This window comes from Elephas maximus, chromosome 12 (assembly GCF_024166365.1).
Source record: "Elephas maximus indicus isolate mEleMax1 chromosome 12, mEleMax1 primary haplotype, whole genome shotgun sequence".
Classification (NCBI taxonomy): domain Eukaryota; kingdom Metazoa; phylum Chordata; class Mammalia; order Proboscidea; family Elephantidae; genus Elephas; species Elephas maximus.
In genome coordinates this window covers 68,595,378-68,607,808 of record NC_064830.1, presented here as the reverse complement: position 1 = coordinate 68,607,808, position 12,431 = coordinate 68,595,378, and the positions used below count along the sequence as shown (strand labels likewise).

Sequence of the window (12,431 nt, the reverse complement as noted above, 5' to 3'; positions counted from 1 at the left end):
TGATTCTCAATGGTTTGGCAAATATTATGTAATCATCCTCCATTTTGTGATCTGATGTGAACAGCCAATCAGTTGAAATGGGAGTTTCCTTGGGAGTATGGCCTGCATCCAATATATATGAATGCTCTGGGAAAGCTTGCTCTCTCTGGATCCTGCATCTGACTCGTCATCCTCTGACCTCTTGGCTCTTGGCATGTGAGCAAGCAGCCTGCCACCCAATTCGACAATTTTGGGTTTGTCAGCCTCTGCAACTATGTGAGTCTGGAAAGGCCTCCAACCTGATGTCTGACCCATGGATTTGGGATCTGCCAGCCTCCACAACTGTGTGAACCATTTCCTTAAAATAAATCTCTCTCTCTCTCTCTATATATACACATATATGCTTCATTGGTTTTGCTCCTCTAGAGAGCCCAGCCTAAGACAAGGGAGGAAATGGAAATAATAAAACCAAATATCCAAGAAACCCTCATGTATTACCAATTATATAACCAAAAGTTCTTGGGAATCCATTAATAATAGACCCTTAAGACTTATTAGGATGCATTCACAATAAATCCAAATATAAACCCTACAAATCCAAATATAGTAATATACAAATACATAATACACAAAAATATATGAAACATATCACTCTAGCACATACACTTTCCTTTATAAAAATAAAACAATGTATAACTGGGAAAAAAAACCATTAAGACACTTTGAAGGATCCCTGGTGGTACAGTAGTAAAGTGCTCAGCTTCTAACCGAAAGGTGAGCGGTTTGAACCCATCAGGTGCTCCGCAGGATAAAGATGTGGCACTCTGCTTCCATAAAGATTACAGCCTTGGAAAACCTATAGGGCGGTTCTGTTCTGTCCTACAGGGTTGCTATGAGTCTGAATTGACTCCATGGCATTTTTTTTTTAAAGACACTTTATTCTTACAGGTACAGGACTAATTTTATAAATAAAGCTATTAAAAAATAAACTCTGCTGCTACTCTACATTGTATCACTATAGTAACAATAGTTACCACAAATTTGCTACACTGAGGCAGTGATGATGATAAATGATGCTAATTATGGTTATACAATATCCTGAGCCAGAAGATGTCTTCTGCTTGCTACTTTGACCCTGACTCCACTTTTATGGGTTTGCCAAGCATTTTAATCAGAATGTTAGTAAAGAAAATCTTGAGATAAATCTTATTAATATATGAATTTTCTATACAGTTTAGTCACACAATTTCTTGGTAGATATCTTACATTTTTATATTCTGTATTTAGGTGTATGAGACACTTTGAGATAATGTAATTTTCATATATATATAGTGATGTAAGAGTTGAGGTTCACTGCTTCCCTCTAGTTATTCCAGCAGCACCTGTTGAAAAGACTATCTTTTCCTACTAAATCACCTTGGCACCTTTGTTCAAAGACAACTGAGTACATCTGTACTTTGTGTACATGTGTACTCTTCGTTGATTTTAAGTCTATCCTTACACTAATGGACCATTGCCTTAATTAATGTAGCTTCACAGTTACTCTTGAAGTCAAGTAGTATAAGTCCCTTGACTTTGTTCTTTTTTTATAGAATTGTTTTTACTCTCCAGGTTTTACATTTTTACCTAAGTTTTTAATCAGGTTGTTACTCTCTACAAAAAAAGCTGCTAGGATTTTGATTGAGATCGCATTAAATGTATAGAACAATTTGGGGTTCTGATGTGAGGCCTTAATACACTGAAATTTCTGATTCATGAAACACGATATAGTCTCACCATTTATCTAGGTCTCCTTTAATTTTCCTCAGCGATATTTCCTAGTTTTAAGTTAGCTCTTGTACATATTTTCTTAAGTTTATCCATAAGTATATGATGTTCTTTTATGGTACTGTAAATGGTATTAATTTTAAGCCTTGAATTTCAATTGTTTGTGGCCAGTACATAGAGAAATACTAGATTTTTAACCAGGACTTTGAACTGGTTCATTCCGGTTAAAACCCCTGCTATGAATTTGCATTTCCACCCCAGATATACTGAATCAGTCTACATTTTAACAAGATCCCCTGATGATTGTTGTGTATACATGTCTTCTTATATATGCAGTTAAATTACCTCTTGTATATGATTTTTATATATACCACCATTCTTATATATACATAAGCATCACCTGGCAATCTTCTTAAAATGTAGATTCTGATTCTGTATATCTGGGATGGAAATGCTAATTCTCAGCAGGGCTTTGAACCCAAATGAACTGATCTGAAGCCCTCATTTTTATATATACTGTATACACAAAAACAACAACAACCCATTGCTGCCAAGTTGATTCCAACTCATATCAACCCTACAGGACAGAACTGCCCCATAGGGTTTCCAAGGAGTGGGTGGTGAATTTGAAATGCCAACCTTTTGGTTAGCAGCCAAACTCTTGACCAATGCGCCACCAGGGCTCCATATAAGATATAAAAACAGAAATATTTACCCATATGTTTTTTTTTATGTTTACAATTTTTGACATTACCTTGCATAGATCCAAATTTCCATCTGGTATTATTTTTCCTTCTACCTGAAAAACTCCCTTTAACATTTTTTTTGTGGGGTAGGTCTGCTGATGACATATTCTTTCACATTTTTTTAGTATAAAAAGTGTTCTGTTTCTCTCTACACTTTTGAAAGGTATTTTTTACTGGGTAGAGAATTTTGAGAATGGACAGCTCTCATTTTTCTTTCTTTATAAGTATCTCTCCATTGTCTTCTAGCTTTCATGGTTTACAGCAAGATGTCTGCTGCCACTCTTATACTTGTTCCTTTTTTTATAATGTTTTCACCATTGATTTTGGCAATTTGTTTATGATGGGGCTTTGTGTGGTTTTGTTTCTTCTGCTTGGGGTTTGTTCATCTTTTTTTTTTTTTTTTTTTTACAGGTTTACAGTTTTCATCAACTTTTTAAAAATTTCAGACAATTAGCTTTAAATATTTTTTTTGTCCTGCTCCCTGTGAGACTCCAGCTACATATATACTAGACTGCTTGACATTTTACACAGGTCTGTAATGCTGTTCATTTCCTTTTTCCACTTTTTTCTCTCTGTGCTTCATTTTGAAATGTTTCCATCGCTATTTCACTGATTCTGTTTTTTAAATTAATAATTATCTACTCTGTTGTTAATCCTGTCCACTGTGCTTTTCACTTTAGTTATTGTCTTTTTCATCTCTAGAAGTTCCATTTGGATCTTTCTTTCTATCTTCCATTTCTCTCCTCATTACAGTCACAATGTTTTTACATTGTTGAATATGAGAAGTATAGTGATAATAGCTTTTTTATGTTGTCTGCAAAAGTCCATCAAATATATTATTTCTAGGTCTGAATCAGTCCATCAAATATATTATTTCTAGGTCTGTATCAGTTTTTTTTTTTTTTTTTTTTATCAGTTTATTTTTCTCCTCACTATGAATCACATTTTTTGATACTCTGCATGCCTGGTAAGTTTTGACTGAATGTCAGACACTGTAAATTTTATGTGTTGGGTAATGAATGTCATTTCATTCCTTCAGAGAGGGTTGGACTTTATTCTAGCATGCAGTTAAATTACTTAGAATTGGTTTTATTTCATAGAGTCTTGCTTTTTAGTTTTTTGTTAGTTTTGGGGGCTTTTTGGGGGGTAGGTCCACTGCAGGCTTTAGTCCAAGATTGATTTAGCCCCACTAAAGCAGTAACTTTCTCAGGACTCTGCCTGTTACTCACATGATCTCTTTACTGTAGCCAGTGGGGATGCAAAATGTTCCCATTCCTTTGTGACCTCCAGGAACCATTTGGCTCCTTCTTTCCAATGGTTCTTTTCTCAGCCTCATGTAGTTTCATCACAGATCTGTATTCATTCAAGGATTCAAGCAGTCTCTTCTGTAGATACCCAGAACTCTATCTCTGTGCAGTTTCTTCTCTTCACTGTTCTGTCCCACAAATTCTAGCCAAATCAGGCTCCTCAATCTTGTATCTCAACTCAGAAGACCACCAGACTTTGTTTGGGCTCTCCCTCTCTGCTCTGAAACTTGAAAAGTGACTCCACGCTGTATGCTCGGACAATTGTCGGTCTATCTCATTTGTCACCCTTCTCACAGGGATCATAGTCCTGAGGTGCCTGCTGAACTATATCTGAACACAATTCTTTTTCTTTTTTAGTCTGGTTTTCTAGCTGTTTACAGCAAAAGAACAATTCCTGGAGCAGTTAGTGCTTCATTAGCAGAATCAAAAATTTCCTACAGTTTTATTTTATGAAATCGACTTTTTTCTTATACACTTTTAAACAGTTTCAATTCAATAATTTTTTCCAGATCAAATCTATCAGTGATAGATTCTGACATTACCATTATTTTAAGTCCAATTAAAAACATTCAGATCTAAATTTTATCAAGAATAGTTGATTCTTCCATCCATTTTTAGCCTCTAACAAAATTTACTAAGTTTATTTTGTGTATACTTATTTTTACTAGTAATTCTCATCATAAATGGAATGAGACTTATAGCTGTGTTTATTTAATGACTAAACTACAATTGTAAGCAATTCCTTTCAGATGTTTATTACCCTACAGTCAAAATCCCTAATCAATCTCAAAATGTTCATTCAGTTTTCTGTACTTTGCTTGTTGCTCAAGTACTTCAAATTAAATGCTATTTAGGAGTCTAAGAAGGTAAGCAGAAAAACTTTGAAAAGCAGGATGGAACTTCTGGCAGTCTCACTGGGCTGAGGAAGTAAGGATTAAGATTTGAAACCTACCAAGGTGGAGGGGCCCTAGTAAACACCCCAGGTTTTCAGCTGAAATCCACAGAGGGCTATATCTTAGGTGCCAGAGTAAACTAGAGGTAGGAGGAGTTTTACCAAAATTATAATAAACCTCAAGTTATACCATTCCCTAAATAGATTAGGTGATCAGATCCTATTCTATCTACTAAGCACAGGAAAGGGTGAAACTTGTCTATAGGAAATGATACCTATATTTAGAGCCTCAATAATTTTTCAGAAATTATCAATTATGCCAGTATATTGAATCAAATGACTGAAAACTGACAACAACAGAAACAGATGCATAGGTGATCCAGATACTGGAGTTATAAAACAAGGGCATTAAAATAACTATGATTAATAGTTTTAAGAAAATGGAGGCAAGATGGAGAGAATAATTAAACAGAAGGATCATTCATCAGAAATGAGAAATCAAGGTTAGTTCATATAAACATACCCTTGGAGAAGCAGAAAGACTAATAGAGTTGGAAAAGATAGTTGCAGTGAACATATATTATCTGACAAAGAATCTGCATCAAAAACATTTAAAGAACCCCTATGTATCAATCAGAAAAAACAGGCAAATCAAAAAGAAAATAAGCAAAAGTCTTAAAAAGACTTCATTAAAAAAGATATTCAAATGACTAACAAACATATGAAAAAGAGCTTAATTTCATTATGAGATGGAAATACAAATTAATACCACAATGTGAGACAACTATAAACACACTCTGAAAGCTAAACTGAGAAAGGCAGATAATACCAAGCGTTTGCAAGGATATGGAAAAACTGAAAAATCTCATGCACTTCTAGTGGGAGTATAACTTGGTACAACTTCTTTGGTAAAATGTTTTGTAGTGTCTATTAAAAGTGAAAATACACATACTCTATGATGCAGCAATTTCATTTTCAGGTATTTGTCCAACAGAAATATATATGTACACTCACCAAGAATGTCTAGCTCTAGTCATAATTTCTTCAATCTGAAAACAACACTAATGCCCATCAGCAGTTGTGAAAGGACAAATTGTGGCATATTCAGACAACGGAATATCGTATAGCAATAAGAATGAACTGTTGCTAAACAACAGCATGGAAGAATCTCATAATACATAATTTTAGGCAAAAGAAGCATAGCTCAAAAGAATTCATGGATTATGATTCCATTATACAAAGGTGAAAAGTAAGCAATAACAATTTATGGTGTTAGAAGTTACTCAGGTAGGTGTGGCAAAGACGGGATTGATGACTGTGAGTGAGGCATGAGGGAGGCTTTGGTGGATGCTGTTGGTGTTGCTTCTTGCTCTGGGTGATATTTATGTCATGTGTTCAGTTTGGGAAAATTCATCAAGCTATACACTTATTATTTGTGTAGTTTTCAGTAGGTATGATTTGTTAACTTTAACTACTTGCATGTGTGCATATGAGTGTGTGTGCGTGTGTGTGTATGTGTAGATATTCATGCTTATCCTGAAAAATCCATCTATAAACCTGCAAACTAAAGAGTGGTCTAATTGGAATTCCACTAGCATCCAATGACAAATAACTTTCATGAAACTGTTCCACTGACTACTGCCAATAATTTTTTTTTAAATTATAACCCACATCGGGGGGAAAAACTGAGGACAATGATGATTTTCATGGTAATTTTCATGAGCCTAACTTCTATTTGCATTTTACCTTGGAGAAAAACTTCTGGGTCTAAAATAATCAAATAAATTCTTCCCGCTAATGTTATAACGTAGCAGTTAAGAACATGGTTTCTGGAGACAGGATGTTGGGTCTAAATCCTGGTTCTACCATTTACTAGCTCAGTGTTTTAGGGTTAGAAACTCTGCCTTGATTTCCTCAGGTGTAAAAGAGGGATAAATTTATTACTAAGATTAAATTAATTTTAACAAAGCACAACTAGAAAGGAACACATGCAAAAGAGTAGAAAATTTCTTAAATTACTGCAGCTGATAACTGCTTTTCCCTCCTTTGTATCTTTGTAAATACTTCTTCACATGAAATTGAATGCAAAACTTATTTTCTTAGCACTATCAATACTTCGTTCAATCAGCACTGGTGACGACACCCATTCTTGGGTGCCTAAGACCTTGATGCTTACTTTTTTTTTCATCTTTGGAAATTATTGCACATAAAGGGATTTTCTTCTTATTTAAGCAAGTTTCTTCGTCAAGTATGTGTTCTGGTCCATAGGCCTTATCGTCTATGAGCTTCTTCAGCTCAGCTGTTCCTGCCTTTATCATTTTCTTCACATTCTAAAGAGAAAAATGCTTCAACTTCTAAATCCAACCTACACTACTGACATATGAAGTTAGTAGTGGCACTAATTTCTCTAATACCTGCGGCATCAGAAAAAACAACTATAAAACCTGCTGGCTTTCTCTAGAGTTATAATTACAGAAGAAAGCTACATATTTCTTTTTTCCTTCATAAAGGATTTATTTCTTAAATTATAAAAAAAACTTTAAAATCATACGGAAATGTACATAAATTGATATGTAGACTAGCTATTACAGCGCCATCCACGAGCAATTTAAAAAGCTATTAAAATGATTTTTTTTTTTAAATAAATAAAAGAAAAAAATACATGTTCGAAAACATTAGAAAGCTGTAGTGGCAGCCAGGACTTGAGGGACCGACATCCCAGAGGGTAGAAGGACATAGAAAAGTGAGCTAGACATTGGCCAACAGCATTCCCCCCCGAGGTATTTGCCGACTAAGCCATCAGGAATTAAGAAGCCAAGCATAAAGTAGCTAGAAGCATAGTAGACTCGTATTGGGAGACAAAATTGGAATACAAGATCAGAAAAAGAGAAAGATTTCAGGTGAAACTCTTGAAGAGACCACAGAACTGGTGGTAAATCAGAAGAGAATGAGTCTTAAAAAGCCTGAAAATCAGCCTCAAGCCTGCTCAATTCATGACTGGATTGAAATGCTGTATTATTTATCTATTGTTAACAATTTATCAGGAGCCCTGGTGGAGCAGTGGTTAAGCATTTGGCTGCTAACCTGAAAGTTGGCAGTTCAAACCCAATGGCCACTCCGCAGGAGAAAGATGTCACAGCCTTGGAAACCCTATGTGGCAGTTCTATATAGTTCCATATAGAAATCGACTCAACAGCAATAGATTTTGGTTTACGTAACAATTTACCCCAAAACATAATGGCTTGAAAAAATAAACATTTATTATTTTCTCATAGTTTCTAGGAAGTTAAGAAGTACGAAGCAGTGTACTTTGAGGGTTCTGTTGCAGTGTCTCTCGTAAGGCTGTAGCCAGGATGTTAGCAGGGGCTGCAGTCATCTGACTGGTTTGACTGGAGCTGGCAGATCTCCTTCTGAAATGGCTCACTCACATAGCTGTTTGCAGGACACCTTACCAAGTGGGACTCTCTGCACAGGTTGCTTGAGTGTCTTTCTGACATCAGTCAACTTGCCTCAGAGCAAGCAATCTAAGAGACAGCAAGCTATAGTATCTTTTATGACCTAACCACATACTGTCACTTCTGTCATATTCTATTTATTAGATGTGAGTTATTAAGTATACTCCAAGATGGAAATCAGGTTCCACTTTTAAAATATGGAGTATCAAAGAATTTGTGGACATATTTTAAAACCACAACACACACCAGGTCTCTCCACTGCCTGCCAGAGAATTGGTGAATTCACTATGAAGGAAGGTAACATCATTCAAAGCCTCTACAATTTTCAATACACAATGTCTAGGATTCAAACAAAAAATAAGCAGACGTACTAAGGAAAAGGACAAAGATAAAAAGCAGCAAATAGAAATAGAGCTCAAAGTGACCTAGGTACTAGAGTTATTAGAAATGGACCTTAAAAGTGATTAAAAAGTTCAACACATGAATTACATGATGAAGAATTTCACCAAAGAGCTTGAATCTATAGAAAAGAATCAAATGGAAATGGGAGAGCTGAACAATATGCAAACTGACATTAAGAATTCAATAAATGGGTTTAACAGTAAGTTGGATCAAACTGAAAACCAAAAACTAACGCCATTGCCATCGAGTCAATTCCGACTCATAGTGACACTACAGGATAGAGTAGAACCGGCTCACAGGGTTTCTAAGGCTGTAAATCTTTATGGAAGCAGGCTGTTACACCTTTCTCTTATAGAGAGGCAGGTGGGTTCGAACTGCCAAACTTTCGGTTAGTGGCCAAGCATTTAACCGCTGGACCACCAGGGCTCCTGGATCCAACTGAAGACAGGACTGACGAGCTGGTAAATAAGTTAATAAAAAATACTCAAACCAAAGAATGGAGAGCAAAAAAGATGGACTATACAGAAAAGCACATAATTGGCGTACCAGAAGGGGAGAAGGGATAGAGTGGTGCAGAAGCAATATCTAAATTGATAAATGGCCAAGAAGTTTTAAAACCTGATGAAAGTCATCAAGGCACAAATTCAAGAATGAGTCCTAGTCAGGATGAAAAAAACAAAAAAAAACTCCCTCACACACTTAGCATCTTATGGCTTCTTGATGAAAAACTAAAAATAAATAGAATATTTTAAAAGCAGCTAGAGTAATACAGACATTATCTTCAAAGAAGCAACAATAAAACTGATGTCTGACTTTTCAACAGAAATTATAGACGTGAGAAGACAATGCAAAGACATACTGAAAGTGCTGAAGGAATATAACTGCTAAACTATAATCCCATACCCAGTAAAACTGTCCTTCAAAATAAAGACAAAGTTATTTCCAGATAAATAAAAACTGACAGAATTCATCCTAAGAGGACCTAAAACAAGAAACAATAGATGAGCTCCACAGAGAGAAGGAAAAATCCCAGATGGAAATACAGGAAGAAATGAAGAGCAACAAAAAGGTTAAATATGTAGATAATTCTAAATTAATAAGGACTGTACAAAGTAGTGATAATACTGTCTTGTTATTAAAATAAAATTAAAATGCAAGAAAACACAAAAGATGGGGAGCAATAAATGGAATTTAAGTGTTCTAAGGTCAAGCACTGTCTGCAGAATGGTAAAGGTAGTAATTCAGATTAGACTGTAATGAGTCAAGAATCCATACTGATAAGAGAATAGTCTTTCACTACGTCTCTTATTTGGGCTGTCTAAGAAGAGGCCTTGGGCCCAGAACATTTTTAATAAGGAACACTGGGAATTTGGTTGTCTCTCTCTCTCTCTCTCTCTCTGCCAACCCCTTCTGTTTATCAGAGAAGCCCTTTTTTCTGTTCTGGGCACACAATAACTTTTTTTTCCTCTTGCTCATATGTGGGCACTATACGGCACCTGGCTAACTCCACTTTTGTATTTGTTCCCTACAGTGAAGGAACAGGGTCTTTTCTTTCACAACACAAAAGGTCATGGGTAAAATATTTGCCCCGTACTGGCCACAAGAGGAGACTTGCTGGCCATGAGAGACAGATGCCCACAATTAAAACTAATCTCACTGTCTTTAGGTAAATAAAATGTTGCCCCCTACTGTGTTAGGGCATGTGATTGGTGACTTTCGTGGGTGACCTCATTTTTCTCAAACCTTAATATGATACATATCATGCATAACCTTTAGAATAACTTCTAAAAGAACAATAAAAGATGTATAACTAACAGAGTTAACTGTTTTTGTGTGCCAACAAGTCGATTCCAATTCATAGTGACCCCACAGGACAGAGTAGAACTGCCCCAACAGGGTTTCCAAGGAGTGGCTGGTGAATTCGAACTGCTGACCTTTTGGTTAGCGCTCGAGCTCTTAACCACTTCACCACCAGGGCTCTAACAAAGTAACTAGGGACAGGAAAAAAAAAAAGAGATTAAACCAAAAAAAAAAAAAAGGCTAAAATAGAGACGGGAAAAAGATCATAAAATAAATGGGACAAATAGAAAGTAAGTAGTAACATGGTGTAGTTATGAACCCACATATACTGGTAAAATTACATTAAATATAAATAGTCTAAATTTCCTAACTGAAAGATTTCCAAATTGAATTAAAGTACATGAACAGCTCAAAACTTAATTATAAAGCTAAAACCCATGTAGCTACATTCAAGTAAATATATTTTAAATTATTAGCACTTCAGAAACCCATGTGCCTCTATCCTGTATCATAATTCTCTCCTATAAACTGCATTTGTGTATTAATTTCCTTGTTTTTCTCTTTAGATGTCCTATCTAGGTCTATATCCCTTAATAAACATTGTTTTTGGCTCTTTGTGAACTTCACTTGAATGCTTTTTAATTTCAATACTACTTTTGTGAGAGTAATTCATAGTTGCATATGAGTGTAGTTCTTTCGTTTTTATTTAATGTATAGTATTTCATTGTATGGATTTATCACAACTTATTTTTCTTTTCAACTGTAGATGGACATTTTTTTCCCTCAAGTTTTTGGGTATTATGGAAGATGCAGCTAAAAAGAACTCTTATAACATACATCTTATTACACATGTGTACATGTCTCTAGCTAGAATGGAACTGCTGGATCAAAGGATATTCACGTCTTCAACATTTCTGGATAATGCCAAACTGTTTTCTAGAATACTGTACCAATTTACTCACCCAACAGAAAAATATTAAATAAAAACAATTCTCATTATTTTAAAACCTCATCAGTACCTGGTATTATCAGATTTTTAAATGTTTTATTTCTCCTTACCTGATATGTAATGGTATCTCATTGTGGTTTTAATTTGCATTTCCCTGATTACTAATGAAGATGAGCACCTTTTCATATGTTTATTGGCCATTTGGAATTCCTCTTTGTCAAGTGGATATAAAAGTCTTTTGCCCATTTTCCTTTTGTATTATCTGGCTTTTATTGTTGAAGTTCTTTATATATATTCTGGGTACTAGTCCTCTACAGGTTATATGTGCTGCGAGTATCTTCTCCCACTCGATGGCCTGTCTTCTCACTATCTTTAAAGTGCCTTTTGAGAAAAGAAGTTTCTATTTTAAAGTGGTGAAAATTATCTATTTTTCTTACATGGCAAGGGCATTTTATATCTTAAGAAATCCTTCCCTATGTAAGTTCATGAAGATATTCTCCTACATACCTTTTAAAAGCTTTATAGTTTTTCTTTAGATATTCAGTTTTTTAATCCACATTAGATTGATTTTTGTGTATACTCTGACGTAGGAGTATAATTTCTTCCATATTTCCCCCCAAAATGAATAGTGAATTAAGATAGCATCATTTATTAAAAGTCAATCACTTCCCAAATAATCTGCCACATAATCTCCATCACATATCACATGTACCTAGGGACTTGAATTTGTTTCTGGGCTCTCTGTCACACTCATCTGTTTGTCTAGCACTTGCCAATATCACATTATCCTAATTATTGTAGCTTTGTATAATGTCTTGACATCTCATTGCAAATTCTTTCCATTTTGTTTCTCTAACTTCAAAGGTATCTTGGCTTCTTAACCCATTATATTTACCCATATATTTAAAAATCAAATCAGCTTGACAAGTTCCATAAAATTACATACTAGGATAGTGACTGAAATTGTACTCAATACATAAATTTGAACAGAAATGAAAACATTTTATAATACTGCATTGTCCAAATCATAAAAATAGTACATCTCTCCACTGAAATAATTCTTCTTTAATATATCTCAATAAAGTTTTATAATTATCTTCAGGTATTATATGTCTTGTTAAATATATTCCTAGG

The 12,431-nt window shown here is 34.9% G+C and overlaps 1 protein-coding gene across 1 annotated transcript in view; it reads right to left on the bottom strand.

Annotated features, from left to right (window-relative positions):
- ATF7IP2 (activating transcription factor 7 interacting protein 2) overlaps positions 1 to 12,431 on the bottom strand; it is a 72,329-nt gene that overhangs the window by 18,538 nt on the left and 41,360 nt on the right. The gene's annotated exons all lie outside the window — the stretch shown is intronic.